This window comes from Priapulus caudatus, unplaced genomic scaffold, assembly GCF_000485595.1.
Source record: "Priapulus caudatus unplaced genomic scaffold, Priapulus_caudatus-5.0.1 Scaffold558, whole genome shotgun sequence".
NCBI classification, from domain to species: Eukaryota; Metazoa; Priapulida; class Priapulimorpha; order Priapulimorphida; family Priapulidae; genus Priapulus; species Priapulus caudatus.
The window spans coordinates 96,317-115,112 of NW_014577619.1; the positions used below are offsets into that span (position 1 = coordinate 96,317).

Below are 18,796 nucleotides of genomic sequence, written 5' to 3' on the forward strand. Positions count from 1 at the left end.
TTCTTAGGACTGCTCCAACTTCCAGGCGGCCAACGTGGTACGATCAAAAACTAAAAACAAGAAACTCGATATTACGGGCATTTTTGGAAGTGCCTGTAAGCCCAACATTCCCCTGCGATTTTTGGACATGTTCCACGGTGAAAGGTGTGGTTGCGTTTTATTAAATTTGATATCCATAAATTTTAAAATTTCATCTATGAAATAGCAGCCCAGGTTTATGCTCAATACAAAGTTGCATAAAACCCTGTTCAATGATGATTGACTTGGGATGATTCAGATGCCGAGTTAACCGCAGACGCTGGCTGCTAGGCATACCACATATATGCCACACGTGAGTAGGGCAGCGAGTGTATGCTTGCATGGTAACAAAATGGTAATACCATTAAATAGGGAGTAAATAAAAAACAAATTTTTCTAACATTTGTTTTTATTACCTCCCGATATAATAGATACAGAAGATAGAAATGCTATTGCTTATAATATACTGACCGGTATGAAAGCCTACACTTGATGTGCTGTTTGTATTATGAGCCACATATACCTTGTGCTTTTTGCTGACATGAGGTGCCTATACTGCCTCTAATTTTGCTCTATTGCCTCTAATTTTGTCCATGTTGGTGGGATTGACTACTTATTAATACGTATTAATAATACGTAATATAATTAGATCTATGTAGGTTTAAGCTCACCAAGCATAGGCCTACACAATAATGCCCCATAGTAGTGGTGTAATCGCACTTTTTGTCAACGGGTCTCCACCTTGGAAAGCCTTCGTTTGTACAGCGCTGTGTATAGTTAGGCACGGGACAACCATTTCCAGTCAAAATATTCTTTAAAATAATTTTAAAAACAATTAAATTTTAATACCATAGCATTCTGTATAAAATATTCTCAAAATTACATCGTAAGGTTAGTCTTTAAAGTAAAATATGTTGTCAAAACATCACAATTTCCTACCTTCTATCGACCTCCTCAAACTAATCATCCGAACACAAATGTATCGGTGGTATCGGTTTATATTATTGTCAAGGTAAAGTCTATCTATCGATCTATGGGGTGTATACTAACGGATACACAGACTGGACGAACCGCCAAAATAGTGTAATGCAATTGAATGGTGGAGCCGCCCAGCGAATGATCCGGTAGCGACAGGACTTTAGCGCAACATTTACTGTAATGAGTATGCGCGCGCGATGCTAGGTATTATGCGTTAGCGCTGCTGTCGCGGAAGAAAAGATACATTTTAGTAGAGAACGAAGCAAGGGTTGGCGCGCATTTAGTTGGAGATTGTTTGTCTCATCGCGTCTATGTAGTTTAGCGAATTTGGTGAGATACCAGCAATATTTGGTAGGTTTAGTGTCAGAAGTTATCAATAAGTATTTTGGAATGTACAGGGAATTTGTTTGAATAGCTATCAGTCTATCTTGTGTGTATACACGAATGTGTATCGTAGCAAACATTTGATTTCTGTTCGATTTAGCTTGTCTAGTTTACCGTAAATATCCTACTATACGCGCCACTGTATACCCGGGTACTAGAGCCAGCAAAGTTATTATTGTTTTTATTAATTGCAGTAAACCACTACTATGAATACAGTCATCAACCTGGTGCTTAGTTGTTTTGTGACTAGTGCGTTTAAAATTAAGGGCCGAAATTCGTGACGCTACATAAAAGTTTACAAATATTGGTGTATTTTCTGGATATGGCAGACCTCGAAAGCCTGAAAAGATCCAGAGCTGGTTACAAAGGACTTGTGACAAAGTTGTATACAGAAGTAGAGAAATTGCTGTGTTCACTTGACAATTTCTATCTTGTTAAGCAGAAAGTACAGGATCTCCAGAAGGCGTTTGATCAATTATGTGCGGTCAACGGACAATACATTAGTGAAGTAGATTCGTCCGAAGCACTTGCAGTGAACGACGAGTTAGAGACGCAACATCGAAACAAGGCAGAGTTCGACCAGCGAATAGAAGATTGGATGAAACAGAGGAATTCACCTAAATCTGTTCGTTCTGAAAATGGTTCAAGGAAGTCAAATCAGAAGAAAAAAGGTGCATTATTGGAACTGAGACTACTACAAAGAAGACATGAGTTAGAGAGGAGGAAACAGGAGTTAAAACATGAAGAAGAACTTTTAGAAGTTGAGGCAAACTTAGAAAAAGAAAGGCTGCAAGGAGAGTTATCGGATAAAGACGATGATGGCAACCATGGCGACATCACTATTGCCAAGGGACCAGATGACCGATTCTTCTCAGGGGGGATAAAACCAGAGCCCAACGTTCCGGCCGCCGGATATGTGAATACGAATCTTGAACCCAAGATTGAAGCCACAAGTGGTAGCACACAGCAGGTACTACCGTCATTGGCAGCAGTCATTGATCTTCCTCGTCCAGAACTTTTAACCTTTGATAGCGATCATAAAAAAATATTTCAAATTCATCAGTAATTTTGAAACAAGTACTGGGAGCAGGAATCTGGACGGTAGGATCAAGTTGAGTTATCTTATTCAACAATGCTCTGGACCAGCAAGGGACTGTATCGAGGACCTGTAAGGGACTGTATGTGTTATTTTGGATCATGAATTTGAACGAGCTTGTGACATTTTGATATTGCCATAAGCAATAATGATATACCTCAGTGCCCAGCAGTGAATATTTCTCAAACGTATTTTTCTGTTGATGTATATTTCATGAAATCAAGCCTGGTAGGCACTACATGTATAACGACCCATGAGTCACACGACGAGAAGCCGAGAAAGCAATGTTTTTTACTAATTTCCCATACTAATAATAGTTATATTTTTAAATAGGTACAGCATATCACATTTCAAAGCAGCCAGTGAATTTTACCGCTTGGCAACCCCACATGGCAACAAGCGACGAGTCACAACATCACCGCTGTGCGGCAAATTTAGCCGCTGTTTGAAACATTCGACCCGACACTTTCACTTTGTAGTCTAAAGCTAATTTTTTTTACCTATCACACATATATAGGCAAGTACAAACGTGCAATGTTAAAATAATTCATTTTTGCCTGATTTTATGTTTGCTGCTTGAAATTTCGAGGCAGGACACCTTTAAACAACATTTGTCAAGTATGTTCCCGTCTAGCACACAATAAAACATGAAATTGTTATTTTAATTGTTGCACTGTTAAGAGATGACACACATGCTCCAGTGACTATCCTGAGAGTCTACTGCCAATACTTCCTTTGCTGCCTACCCCTCAACCTTACTGCCGAGGATGACACCCTCACAGGCCCCATATATACTCACGAGTGCCCCGCCCGACTACAAAGGCTTCTCGTAAATATCCAAGGGAACAACTTCACCATTGAACACCGCCAGGAACAGAGATGATCATTTCTGATACGTTCAGCAGATTGCCTAATCCACTGCGCACAGAAGATGTCCCACTTGATGTCCATGTAGAGTGGGTACTACTGGATGAAGTCGAGGACACGTTGTGCATTGATTTGCTCCATTTTGGGATCCTCAAGCAACAAGCTATACAGAAAGAGACCACCCAAGATTCTGTCCTGCAGAAAGTGAAAGAATTCACCCACACTTTTTGGCCCACAGTTTGTTGGTGCAGCGTTTCAGCAGATGTGCAAATAATGGGGAATAACGCACACTACTTCCTCACCACGATACCCCCAGTCGAATGGTCTGGTGGAGAGAATGGTCCAAACAGTAAAAGGAATCATAAGACACAGGCAACAGGGGAAAGCTCAACAGCTGCTCTACTGAATCTGCGAAGCACTCCAGTAGACGTCCATCTCCCCTCCCCCGCCGAAATATTGTTTGGTCGGCAGGTCCGAACATGACTCCCAGCAAACCTAGATTCCAACACAACGTACAAGAGACAACGGAACCAGGAACTCCTGGAGCAACGTAGGGACCAAATGAGGAGGAGTTATGATGCGGCTGGAAACAAGCAAGAACTCCGACCACTCCTCATAGGACAAAACCAGGGCTCGAATTAACCGACGGCACCGACGGCAATTGCCGTCGGTGCCCCTATCAATCGCCGTACTGCCCCTGAAATTCCAACCCGAATAGTGTGCAGAAATATCAGGTCATCAAGAAAGCGTTGGATGAAAAGCGGAGAGCACTCTCACTCAAAGCTCAAAAACTCCAAAGTAAGAAGATATCAAAATAAGCTTTGTGTAAAGCAGAAAAAGCAGCTAGACTTGACCACAAGCGCAAGATGACGGCAAAATTGGAGATGCTTGTTGCAAGAAGAATGGAAAAAAATTAGATGACAGTATCATGTAAATATGTAAATATATCTAGTGAGTCGAGATATTCGAGAAAAAACTGAATACTTAGGGTGACAAGAACTATGACTATATCAGTAAAAATGTTCCGTATATTTCCCATGTCACAGTGTGTTCCAGTTTCTGTTTAGAATTGGAAATGTAAAAAATATGTTGTGCAGACTGACTGTTGAAATGACTTGAACATGAATGCTGCTTGTATGTCTACAAAATACATTTAGTTTGGACACACTCAACACAGACGGGATTCCCCAGTGCCCATCAAAACTTTACAGTAAGTGACGATGTTACGCATAGGTTTTTCCTTTTCCACCAAAAAGTGTTGCTAGTTGTGAGCTGTTGAAGTACCCAGAAATTGCTCTAGATTGCATCTCAGAACTTATAATTTTCAAACAATTTCTGGGGGCATGCCCCCAGACCCCCCAAGAGTGAGTGTTCCGCCCTTTTCAACATTCGTATGTCTCATGCCTGTAGTAGCTAAGAATGCATTCATGAACGTTTCTGGCATAAAAGGCAAATAATATCAAAGCAAAATATATCTCAAAACTCTTACACTTTAAGGAAACAACTTGTTATGCCTAGGCGGGAACTTCTCTTTAATCATCAATGTCTTTCAATTCATTTTACATGTTACAAATAGTTTAGGCATTGTACTGATCTGCATTCAAAGTTGTTCCTCATTTTCAGGACCTCGCCGGGAATTTTTTGCAAAATTCTTCCTGCAGCATGTTAAAGCCAAGCATGTTAAGCTGCGGAAGATGATCGCCTCGTCTTCCTGGAAAATCCGGCTTGGTTGGCAAGACGCTTGTATTACCATATTGGCTTGATTGCAGGTAACTTGACAACACATCTTCTTAATATTATGTTTATGTGTAAAGGTAATGGAGAATGAGGGAGTGGGTGAAACCAAGGAAACCCCGAAATCATCAGCTTTTACACATCCAAACCCATTAGATTAGTCAAATAAAAAGACATTTAAAACATCGTTAAATTACTGACCTTGCAAAAAAGTACCGGGTTGTTGAATTGATAAGGTTCACTAAAAATCAACGTTTGTTTATAAGGCTCGAGCTTGGTTGAGGAAGGATCAGCACCTACATTCCTCCATCATGAAATTGTGCATTTGCGCACAGAGCAGCTGCGAGAGCACCAGAAACAGTTTGAGGAAGGCCTAAGTCGTGCAGGAATTAGGCAGGTTAGTTTCTTTTTCATTATAATTATGCTACACCATATTTTGCCAGTTTGCAATTCTCTTTCAAAATTAGCAAATAATAACTTGCTTATTAGTACCATGTGGTTATTAACTTATTAAGTCATACTTTTTATACATTCGGTAGCTGATACATGCAAGGCCGAGTGTGATGTTTCTCCTGCTCCCCTCCACTTCTACTGGGTTGACCATTCAAAAGATTCTCCATCTTCAGCCACCAACGTTCAGTCAGAATGGTTCAAATGATCGCCGGGCCGTACAGGCAATGTAGGCTACTCAAAGTTCGTGAAATATATTCGCGAGGTTGCGAGGTTGCAATATATGCTCCACACAGTTTCTTATACATGATGTTCCTCAATTTTTATGGAAAGATAAACTTGTTAATGAGGCCACTGTTCACGCTTGGAAAAAAGTGGAAACCAAATTACATTAGCTGATTGTAATGTGATAATTATAGCTGAACTCTGTACACTCTGTACTAGTATGAACTTGGGTGTTGATACTGGGCAGCTGTAGAGTAGATAAACATCGAGGTTACTGTAACGTCGAAGTCACACAAGGTTTGAATGAAATAATTTAATAATCAGTATATATAATAGTAAAATAATCAAGGAGTATAAATTTTGTGTTCACGTAAAAAGATATATTGTTTACAACTGATACAGGTCTGCACGGTACACGCTATTCGAACGCCAGCCTCCAACCAAGTCCCGATCTCTCTCCAAATCTCTATTTATATGCAACACTCTTCCAACTAACCCCGCACAACTCTCTAGTTCTTTGTTCGTCCTGGTTCCCGCAAAAACCCACATGTGCATTCACACGTACATGTATCTGATCTGCCCCTGTCTAAACTAATATTCCTAAACTAAAAAGCAACCTACCATTCATAACCTACATGCTAACTGACTGACTCTACCCCAGCCCCAGCTATTTACAACTAAACCTAGCTAAAATTACGCATGTATGTAAACATCTGTAAAACACGTTACATTACCATAATATTATTTACCTTGTTTGGGTTGTTGATAAGGGTAACATACAACAAATCATCAATTAATTTAAGTACAATTACATTTTATGCACCTAATGGCAACTTGTTTTCTTTAGCTGGAAGAAGACCGCCCATCAATCTGGCGAAAGTATTGATGTTTGCTACAGGAGCTGAAGAGGAGCCACTACTCGGGTTTTACCCTGCTCCTTCAATAGAATTTCACCGAGCTGAGGCCAGTTCGCTGCTACTAGCGCACACATGCCTGAATCAACTGCAACTCCCTCTTGCAATGGCAGAGGACAACGTGCTATTCGATGCATTCGATTTGTCCTTTGCGAATGATTACTTTGGAATGGTGTAATTAGCTATGCTCTGGTAACCTGGAAGATATTAAATGTTTCATGTCATTGTACATGCTCAAGGCATCTTCAACTGTTCGAATATTTGCGGTTTGGAAAGTGAGGAGCAGTTCTGCTTCTAGTAGTGGCTCCAGCAGATAAAGAATAGGGTGCACTTCAACTGCATCTACGTGTTCTTCTTCATTCTCTCCAGTATCATCCTCAACTCCGAAATGAAGTATTTCATCCTAAAAGTATGGTTATAATACTTATTATTAATATTAATAAAGTAAGTAAGAATCTAAAAAAACAAGTTAAAAAATAATCTAAAAATCGATAAATCTTAAAGTAGATAAACATCGACGTTACCATATATGACCCGTGATAGCTAAATGTAGCCAAATGAGTCGGAAGTCGCAAATATTCCTATGATCAGTGTTGCAATAAACTGAATAAGCGGATCATTGGGTTTTGTGATGCCGGAAAGGATTCACACGGCTGGTGTGGCTCCTGCGTTGCTAACGTTCAACGATGGCGCCATCTGTGGTTGCTTAAGCCTCTATCATTTACCGATTGACCAATCAGCGTGTCCGGTGGACAGCCTCGTTTTGTCCACTGCACCTTCCTTTGTTTGCTGATCGCTTGGTAGTTGCTGGCTTCTTGGTTGTCGTCAAAAAATTGCTTTAGTTAGAGTCAATGTACTCGCACGGTACGCGTGGGTACTCGTAGTGTAGATCGGGACGCATAGTGAAGCTAGTGCTCGACTCGACGAGAAAGTGCGGCAGGTGCTAGTTATAATTATTGCATGATTATTCTCCACGTATAGATAACAGGATTTTCTCTATTCTTTGTGGATTTCATTTCGCGGGCAACATGTCCAGCAAGCCATGGGCCTACAAATACGATTCTAAGCCAACACCAGGAGGAAAGGTAGTAATCCTGGGTCACAGTTACGTCCACTGGTTACGGCAGTTTTTAGTGTCATATAACCCCTTTTTTTCGAGTGTGAGTGCAAGCTTTAATATATCGGAGCAAGAGCTGAGAGCGCAATGGTTTGTTGGGGTGATGGGCGGCACTTTAAAGGATTTATCATGCAGTATCTCTGCAGTCAGAAACGCAATAAATTTGTCTCCGGCCATCGTGGTTATCCACCTGGGCGGGAATGATATGGACAACCAGTCCGCAAAGCCAGCAGCCATAGGGATGGAGGTCTACTAGTTGGCCAAATACATTTCAGTCAACTGCCAATCCACAGTAATTATAAGGCAGGTTTTATTTCGTAACTGCTGGAGTAATTTCCCCAAACACGTAGGCAACAGTAGAGTTCGAGTAATAAACAAATTTCTGTCTGCCACCTGTGAGGGTTGCGAAAAGCGATGTTTTGGGCACACTGTTATAATTGATGGCGTGCATTTGTCGCCGATTGGAAACTATAAGCTATACAAATCTTCGAGGGGGGCTATTATTGCTGCCAACAAATTATATTACGCCATAGAGAATAACCCCAACGCAGGGATTTACGAGGTGTAATGCAAGTACAGTACTTGCATAACAATGATAATATAAAATCAAGGTAATTTGATAACACTGTACATGGATACAATCAGCAATCAACAATACATCTGCGGCGTTTAAGGTTAGCTCATAAGGGGGTCCGTTATTTTGGCTGTAACCCTCTTGTAATGTACTTGCGGTGTGGATTTCCGTTTAGTCCTACATGTGCTGGGATGAATAATACATGGGTTGCCAGGGGCATCCTAATCACCCAGCTTGTTCTAACAGGCAAGCAGCATTCAAATTATATCATAACGAAATTACTACAAAATGTATTTTGATGTTTATTTACTATACAAAAAATGAAACCTGGTATCCTCCGAATATCAAGGAACTTGTAAATTTTCATCCCGAGTACTATTAAGAATACAGTCAAGCGGATACAGGCAGTAAATGTGAACGGCTCAATGGATCTAAAAAAAAATTTAATTGTAATGTACGCTTAGTAATTATTTGTGAAATATTCTAGGTGTATCACATGACAACGAAAATTCTAAATTTGTTATGTAAACTTGGTACTTCAAAAGGTTGAAATACAACTTTTGCCACAAGTTCTCCGTAATAATGGGAAAAAAATGGTACTCAAAAAAAAAAAAATTGCAATTAAGTAACTTATTTTACTAATTTTATTAGGTGTAAGGCCTATGGCTAGTACAGCATGAAGAACGACTCACTTTGGAGAACATTATGAGACTATTTAAGGAGAAAATAGCAGCAGGGAAGGAGTGCAAGTGGTGATGGCCGACAAAGACATGGCAGAGAGGGACGTCATGATCCAGGAGAGGCCCGGCATCTCAATCTTGATCTGTCTCTTACACACACTCCGCACATTCCGACGGGAAATCAGCACAGATAAAATGGGAATAACTCCAGCACAACGAGATGTAAGTTTATACAAACTGAAAGCAAAATGTACAGAATGTACTACTATTATTCTGTCAACAAATCCTCTCGACAACATTATATTGGCCAGCCGGCCGTTTCTGCTTCCACTCGGTTCGTCAGCCGACGGCTGGTGGGTATGTAATGCAGAAATTTGGTACCGTGAGAACGGTGGCACATACGACCGTTCAGGGACGAACGGCGGATGGCGTACGACATATTTAGAAGGGGCATATCAATTAACGTCACGGACGGCATAGCTGATAGAATCATTAATAGAGGTACGGCCGGTTCTCACGGCCTGACTACGGGTGTAACGGCCTCGGCCCGACCCTAGAACAGAGCGAAAGTTGTCAACCAGGTAGCCATTAAGCAACACTTAATGACAGTCCGACAACTGGTCAAAGAGAGCATTGAACCCCGACAATGGAACGTTTGTCGCGACCGGTCCTTGTAATCACTAGTCGGTGCCACGAATCAGGAAATCTGTTAGGGTGCGACGAACGCGCGCATGGTTTAAAAGAGAGGGGTTTTGGGAGAAACGGGAGAGTCTCGGACCAGCACTTGGTATGTGTATACACTGTAGCTATTCGTGTTCTAGAATAAACCTATAGTTGTTTACCGTTTATACAACTCTTACGTCTACTGTCTACGAGCGTACATTCCAAGCTACAATTTGGTGCCGTGACCAGGATTCGAACCTGGGTTATTGCGGCCACAACGCAAGATACTAACCACTATAAGATCACGGCGACGAGACGATATTGTCTGGCAGATAGTATGTTTATTTGTGCCAGATGTTGTCGACATGCCATTCTGTTGCCACTCGACACCATTATATGGGCCAGCCGGCCGTTTCTGCTCCCACCCGGTTCGTAAGACCATGTCGGGTGGGGATACTGCCTGGCAGATAGGATGTTTACCGTGCTAGAGCCTAGATATGGTCGAAATGCTGTCGGGCTGACAGATCAACGAAATGTCAGGCAGACAGACCACCGCAGGGTAGTTACATGATAAGTTTGTTACTGCCGAGTCTATCTTTGTACAGTATGTCGACCAAAACCAAGAAGGGGAAACAGGCCCCAGCATTACCAGAGGCAGGATCCAGCAAGAAAACTCGGAGGACACGAGCAGTTGCATGCCACCGCCGCTGTCTGATATCCCAACCACATCAGGCGACCAGGCTGGGCCACTGTCCGGGGAACAGCAGGGAGCCTTGCTCGCAGAGAAGATTTTGGCAGCCGATGAGCTCATGGGAAAAGTGGAGGCTGCCCTGCTGGCGTTCGATCAGATCAGACAAACTGGTACCACCGCGGGCACAACAGGACAGTTCAAATGACAACACAGATGCTCATCAGGCCACCAATACCTCTCCATCCGTGACGGCCGGTGGAGTGGTTAAAAATTTCTCAGGTAGGCCTATGGACAAGTCTGACATTTTTGTCTCGGCATCTGCTCCGCTCGGGACTTTAGTCCCATGTAAAGTTACACTACAGATTTGGGCAGAATAGTTTGTTGACTTTGCCGTGTTGACGAAGCCAGAACACGAGGTCTCATACTCCGTTAGCCTGGTAGGTAGCCAGAGTGACAAGCAAGCGCAACAATTAGTACCGGCCAAAGGACAGTCACTTAAGACAATAGAATGGTGGTTCGAGGCGTACGAGATATACATGACAGTTTACCTGTCGTCGCCCAAATTCATGAAACTGGCACCCGAGCTCATTCAATACGGGCGAATGATTAAAGACTTGGCCCGCAAGGGCGGGAACTTGTCGTTTTACAACTCGAATTTCAGGCGACTGCGCTGTACCAACAATTGGGCTTAGGGGCAGGTCAACTGGGAACTGTGGATGACGGCTCTACATTCTCGAGGCCTACAACCCCATAACGCTGGTTCAAAACTATCTGGGGCTAACAATGCGTCGCCCTTTCGTATGCATACTAAGTACAACACTGTGTGTTAGAAATTCAATGATGACAAGTTCTGTCGGGGCTGCAAATATACCCACAAATGCAAAGGCTGCGGCTGAAATCACCCAGCAACCCGATGCTACAACCAGTCTAATAAACCCAGCCAACGAGCGGGACACATGATGGGTATCACAACCGCCTCTCAGGGTAACTTTAACAAAAATTCGGCCAATAAATGAGGGTGCTCCTGGCACTTAGCTAACTACATTCATAACCACTCCAGTCAAAGCGCAAACGTTTTCGCACTTGCTACAGGGTTACGATTTGCAGTCCTCACGGTACTTGCTATACGGTTTTAAGTTTGATTTCAGGTTAAATTCCTTTTTCAATCCGAAGTGAGTTAGGCAGCAGGCACACAGTTTGCCTTCGGCTCTACAGAATCCACAGGTGGTACAAGAAAAGTTAGCCAAAGTGGTTTGCCTTGGTAAGATCAAAGGGCCATTCAATAAGCCAATTTCCCCTGGGGGATTCCCCCTCCACATATCTCCAGTAGGGCCAATTCCTAAAGCATCAGGTGGGTTCCGACTCATTCATCACCTATTGTTTCCCCATGGCAGTTCAGTAAATGATGCTATACCGAAGCACGCCTCATCGGTTTTTTATAATAACATCAACGATGCCATCACCTGGATTAAAACCCAGTCTATCTAGCGAAAACCGATATAGAGTCTGCATTTAAAATTATTCCAATCTCTCTCCTCGATCAGCCCCTGCTGGAGCTCTCATGGGGTGGCCAGTATTATATGGACGCTGTCCTTACGCACAATTTTCAATCGCTTTTCGTCGTCTCTCAAGTGGATTGCGCTGGAAAAGATCTATTGTTCATGTGCTGGATGATTTTTTGTTCATGGCAGATTCATATCGCAAGTGCGCTCACGACTTGGATTCATTTATCCACATGTGCACAGAGATTGGTGTACCAATAGCACCCCAAAAAACGGTGGGTCCTGCCACTTCCCTCCCGTTTTTAGGTATAACTCTGGACACCGTGGCTTAAGAGGCCCGCCTCCCTGAGGATAAGCTGGCTAAGTGCAGGGGGCAGATCAGGAACCTGATGGCCACAAAAAAGGCCACGTTACGGGAAATCCAGTCCTTGGTCGGGTTATTAAACTTTGCCTGTTCGGTCATTGTACCTGGTCGGGCATTCTTGCGGAGGCTCATAGACCTGACTGTAGGGGTATCCAGGCCTAAGCACCATATCCGCCTTACGTGTCAGGACACACACGACCTAAAAGTGTGGCTAGCATTCCTGGAGGAATTTAATGGCAAGACCTTTTTCTTGGACGACCGCATGCTTTCTAGCGACAAGCTGGACTTATACACAGATGCTGCGCAGTCTTTGGGGTTTGACGCGGTTTGTTCGGGTAAATGGTTTTTCAGCGAGTGGCCCCCAGCATGGAAGCAGTACAACATCGCTACTCTGGTGTTATACGCTATCGTTGCTGCGGTGGCGGTATGAGGCCGTCTGTTGCCTAATCTGTCCATATGCTTCACACTAATAACCAAGCTCTGGTGCCGGTAATCAATAAGCAGTCTGCTAAAGACCCTCATCTCATGTCGCTGGTCCGTAAGCTAGTCCTCTTGTGTCTTAGGTATAACATTCGTTTTACTGCAGGTGGACGACTTCAAGCAACAAGCCCCCTGTGCGGATCAGGCTCCCACAGTGCTGCCACTAGAATGGTCCCCATTGGATTTGGGCAGCTCTGAATCAACTGCAAAGTGATTTTCTGGCTCTGTCCACTGCTGCTCAATACAATAAGGATTGGGACAAATTGGTAGCCTTCGGGCTTAGTGTAGACCTGCAGGTCAGCATCCAAGTTCCGCTTTCTACGATTACGTTATTTGTCGCATTTCTGCATAGGTCTGGAGCAGCTGCTCCTTCTATTATTTCGACTCTCTCAGCTATTGCCTACTGGCATAAGATCAGGGGCTTCCCCAATCCCTCCAAAAAAAATGTGTCTAAGCTGCTGGCAAGGGCCAAAAATCTCATGAGCGGTAACGATGTGCGCCTCCCCATTACAACGCACATCCTCGGTTCCTTGTATTTAAACTCTCTCGCCTCGCTGTCTGAATTTTTATGTCAGGGTATTCGGGGACAAGTTTCTGGCCCGTTGTTCCTCATGCCCGATGGGAGGCCACTTTCCCGCTCCCAGTTCGACAAGAACCTCAAGGCGCTACTGGGTTTTTGTGGATTGTCCACTTCATCATTTAAATGAAAGTAAAAGTATGCACTGGCGATAACGAGCCATTATCGATCACTTTTGACGACTGGCTCAGTAGTTTAAAATGGAGACAATTAGAACTGGGTCTCGATGCTACGTCGTTCCGCGTATTTGGCTTATCTACGCTCGGAGGTCATGCCGCCGAATTTTGCCGCCGCCTCCTTACCGAGCGGCTTGCTATGACTTGGGAACCACGTTTCCGCGATCTGCTGCGCGAAGTAGATGCTCGGAATGCGCTAAAAAAAATTCCAGCAGCATCGCGGCGAACATATATATGGTGGCCGAGGGCTGCCACTACAATTTTAACTCTGAAATAAATAAAAGCAACAAAAAAATCTAAATCAAAATCAAAATCAAATTCAAAACGAAATCAAAATCAAAATCAAAATCAAATTCAAAACGAAATCAAAATCAAAATCAAAATCAAATTCAAAATCAAAACGAAATCAAAATCAAAATCAAAATCAAAATCAAAATCAAAACGAGAGCAAAATCAATATCAAAATCAAAATCAAAAGTAAAGTGCAATGAGTACGCGTTGGCCGAGAGCTGCCACTAAAGTAAAATGAGTTTATGCGTTGGCCGAGAGCTGCCACTAAAGTGAAATGAGTTTACGCGTTGACCGAAAGCTGCCACTAAAGTGAAATGAGTTCACGCGTTGGCCGAGAGCTGCCACTGAAGTGAAATGAGTTTACGCGTTGGCCGAGAGCTGCCACTACAGACTGGTACATGTTCGCCACCTTCACTCCGGCATATATCCTTCGCTACACTGAAGTTAGTGTAGCGTATGGAACTGTCGACCGGGTACCAGTCTAGCCACTACCATGATTCATTGCGATCCAGGCTATCCCACAATGCTGTGCACTATTCAAAATGGCGACTTGGTGTGATGATGAAAATCTCAAAGATGCGCTGGAAAAGTATGTTAAGCAAGGTTTGAAAAGATGCAAAATCATCGATTTTATGTGGCGAGACTTTGCTGAATATCCTTGGAGCATCCGTTCATTAGATAGACGACTGCAGCATTTCGAATAATTCTACAACGACAAAACAATCCAAGTCCAGGATTTAGTGGCTGTAGTACAAAATTAGTTGAATGGCCCTGGACAACTTCTTGGGTACAGGGCCATGCACAAGAAGATAAGACAGGTGTATGATTTGAAGGCAACTCGGGAGCAAGTGTATTTGGCCATGCAAGAATTAGACCCGGATGGCCTTCAAGCACGTGGTGTAGTGGGAGCAAAAAAGCAGCGAAAAAGGGGCAACTTTACGTCTAGAGGATCAAACTGGGTCCACTCGCGGGACGGCCACGATAAGCTGATGGGCTATCAGAACTCCACATTTCCACTTTCTTATTTATGGTTGCTTGGACACTGCAAGCCGAACGCTTTTATGGTTGCGAGTATGGGTTTCAAACTGCGACCCTAAATTGATTGGTCGCTGGTATCTTGAGTACTTGTTTGAAACAAGACGGATCGCCTCAATGCTGCGTGTGGACAGAGGAACTGAAACAGGGACCATGGCCACAATTCATGCGTTTTTGCGCAGGCACCATGATGACATGGACTCCAATGAGACAGTAATTTATGGACCTTCAACGGCAAATCAGGTAGGGCCATCTTGTCTCACAACCTTTTCATGTAAAGCATTAGGCCGTCAACATATTCTGTATGCCCCACTTAATGCTGAACTGATGTTTAGGAGGGGGAGGATGGGATGGAATGTAACACGTTAGCGTGGGGCATTTAGAAAAAAGCAACATTTTTTTATCAATATGTTTAATTAAATATTTTCTGTTGAGTGGTATCTCAATCCAAAAGTAGCTCATTGTGCATGGCGTTCGGTCAGTTTCAACTTAATTTATGTGGATATTTCGACATGTACTTTTCATCACAAATGGAATACTGCAAAACATGTGTGAGTCATATTCAGTATTATAGTGCAGGGCGTCAAGTGACAAGTGACGCTCAAAAAATAGGAAAATAGGAATTTCAGGAATCTTGGTGATAAAATATATGTTAAATAGGAATATTGTTTGCGTTAGATGGCCCCCAACACCCCTACAGCCATCCCGATCCACCACAAATGGTTTTATTAATATACAAATTTGGAGTTACATCACATGCGAACAATATTTTGAGGTTTTAATGAAAAATGCATGTTAAAATTGATAAGCAGTTTATACATGCATAAGCACCCATACATGTAGACTACTCCAAAATAGTATGACGTACATGTACACATGGGCAGATCCGGGTTTTTTTTTAAAGGGGAGTCCAGTTAGAAATAAAGGGCACTTTCATAAAAAGGTGCTGAAGGCAGCTCATGCGACGTGTCTAAGGTACGTTGCCACTTAGGGGGGGTTAGGAGGACCTCCCCCCAAAAAATATTAAAAATTGGTGCATTCTGAGAGCATCTGAGCAGTAATTTTGATGTCTAGAATGCGTTTTCCCTTTTTTGGGGTAAAAAAAAAGGCGGGGGTCCGGACCACCTGGACCCCCCTTGGGATACACATACCCCATCCAACTGAGAAACAACTTTACTTAAATAAAATCTGTGATAGTAAAGAGTAATTACGTTAATTTAAAGTAAGGGGTCACCTGAAATGTAAATTCCTGCATTCTGAGAAAGATACATACAATTCTGGATTAAAAATAGGAAAAAATAGGAATTTGTCCAGAAAATAGGAGAAAATAGGAATTGCCCAGAAAATAGGAAAAAATAGGAAAAAATAGGAACTTGACGCCCGGATAGTGACCTGTGGCTGTATAATAATACCCTCTCGTTGTATTAAGCAAAAAATTATCTGAAATGAGAGCTGATTATTAAGCTTAAGTTTACCACTTACTAAAGAGCAACATCATACAATATGTTTACCACAATTCCATTGTGTATGTAGCATCAGATCATATAAGTCACCGAGCAGTCACTTCGACTATTCCCATTGGTCAGCCATTTTGGAATTGAGATGCTAGCGGCACGTAGTAGCCATAAGCGGATCATCAGATGCTGCCATGGAGACTGTTAGGAAACGATAGGGAGGGTCGTATTGCTCTGCTTTTAATTGCAATAATCGGTCGTCATCAATACCCGGACCAAGTTTTTTTAGGTTCCCGAAAGACCCGAAAAGGTTATTTAGATAAATATTATTACATCGTGACTAATAAACATCCTCAGAGTGCTAAGCAGAGTGTGTACCATTTTTCAAGTCTTTAATATGACCTGGTTTCAGAGTCGAACCCCCGACCCCCCGCATGCGAGGCTTCACAATAGGCTACACAATATTGCACCTTGCTTTTCTTTTTGAATTTCAGAGTTCAGCGCCTCTATGTGCATGAAGCAGTCGACAAATTTTGGCAAGAAATGGTTAAATGTGAATTAACCAAACGACAGGGGAAACCAGTTGTGGTAGCAGGTGATGCCCGGATGGACAGCCAGCCCTGGTCACAGTGCAAAGTATTGCACTTACACCACAATGGATGCCACCAACCACATAATACTGGATGTTAGCAACGTGGATGTTCGAGAAAGCGGCAATTGAAGAGTATAAACATGGAGGCACTTGGTTTCGTGCGAGGATTAGATTTCCTCATAAGAAATCTCGACAGAAAGGAAATTATGACAGATCAACATCCTCAAATCACTTCGATGATAAGTAAGTGCTAATTACGAGTGTGCTAATGATGAGTAAGTAATAATTACGATAATTTTCCAGTGTTTTCCTCACTTTCATGATACCTACCGTTATTGCTTGAGCAACAGCAATTGTCTAGAGTAAACGATAAAAATGTCTTACAAGCTTGGTATTTACCAAAACATGCAATTTCGAACTATTTTGGCAAACAAGCACCACGTAGCTGCCATAGACATCAATCCATCTCAAATGCGGTGGCATTTCCAAATTCGGCTGCAAATTACAAGTTCACACACTTAACGAATTTCGCAACACGATATTATTTTCATTGTGTTACGATGTGTTCATATCCAATTTTCTATGTTATAACTGCTTTAAAGATTAGTGTTTTTAATGTTGGTGTAATCAGTGATATATCCGCTGTGAGGTGAGACAATATTTTGCTATGTTTTGTTCGGATTGAGTGTTTCTCAATGTTAAAAAAATTATTTATACAGCCCACTTTTTTATCGAGCCTCAAGGTTTTTCTTAATCTATGTCTGTGAAGGGAAAATTCATAGTAGAATTTACTTTTATTTTTATTGTGCAAGCCTATTTTGGGGGGGTTCGAAAAATCCCTTAACGCAACTAATTAAACTGGAGTGGCGTAAGCCTAATAAAAATCATGCCTTAACTCTACCACCTCCTTTGTATTTAGATTACAATTAAGTGATTAGTAATGATCATGCTAAGTGTACAAATCAATCAACAAACAAGAAATAAGAAATTATGATGAACTGTTTCAGATATTAGCGTCAATAATTAATATTGAGTCAGTTGTTTGTCATTGCAGAACACACGTGCTAAGTTTTGCCCAACCTATGACAGCATACTTTTATTCGGTTGCACCTTGCATCCTTACTGTTTTGATGTCGATGGTGCCTAGTATAACAAAACGAAACAATGATTGTTGTCCAAGAACGTAAAGTTGATTCACAGAAAGCAACCACCACTACTTTACTTTAAATTTTATTTTTGTAGGGTTATAACACCTCATCTATTCCTTGGAAATGAAACATCCGCCATTTTAGAGCCATTTTTGGAGGGAACGTTCGAGAAGTACATTGGAAATGAAATGGTGGAAGAGGCAACAACCACTGACAGTATAAGAGATACTGTTCTGGCCCTTGCGCATTTTGCACATGAACATACAAAGGGCAAGCTTATACTGACAGACCTTCAAGGTACATAGCATAGAGCATAGATACTACCCCAAGGGGATTGCTAACTTACGGTTTGCCGCTTGGAACCGCCAGTGTTGCGACGGGGACCAACGCGGCGGCTAGGCGAACTATAATAAATGGCTGCATCGACGCATAGATACTAGTTATCTATGCTAACAATCTCGATACTAGTTATCTATGCTAACAATCTCGATACTAGTTATCTTATCTATTATCTATGTAGATACTAGTTACTACACCAAGGGGTAGTATCTATGATCGACGTGCTAAGCATCATAAGTTGGAGAGGTGGAAAGAACTGCTGTGTGCTGGGATGCAAAAATTCCCAAGGGAAAACTTATAGCAGGACGCCAGCGATTAGCTATATGTCTTTCCCCAAGGACACTTCTGACAACCATGAGTGGAGGGAAAAGTTGCGAATAGCTGTCGCTAGACAGGATCGGAAGTTTAATCCGGCAAAGCACCACATCTGTACTGATCACTTTGAGA

At 42.3% G+C, this 18,796-nt stretch overlaps 1 non-coding gene across 1 annotated transcript; it reads right to left on the reverse strand.

Annotated features, from left to right (window-relative positions):
• Positions 1 to 9,937: 9,937 nt before the first annotated feature.
• Positions 9,938 to 10,009, reverse strand: Trnah-gug. Its single transcript has one exon. It is a non-coding gene; the product is annotated as a tRNA-His (tRNA).
• Between the last annotated feature and the right edge of the window lie 8,787 nt (positions 10,010 to 18,796).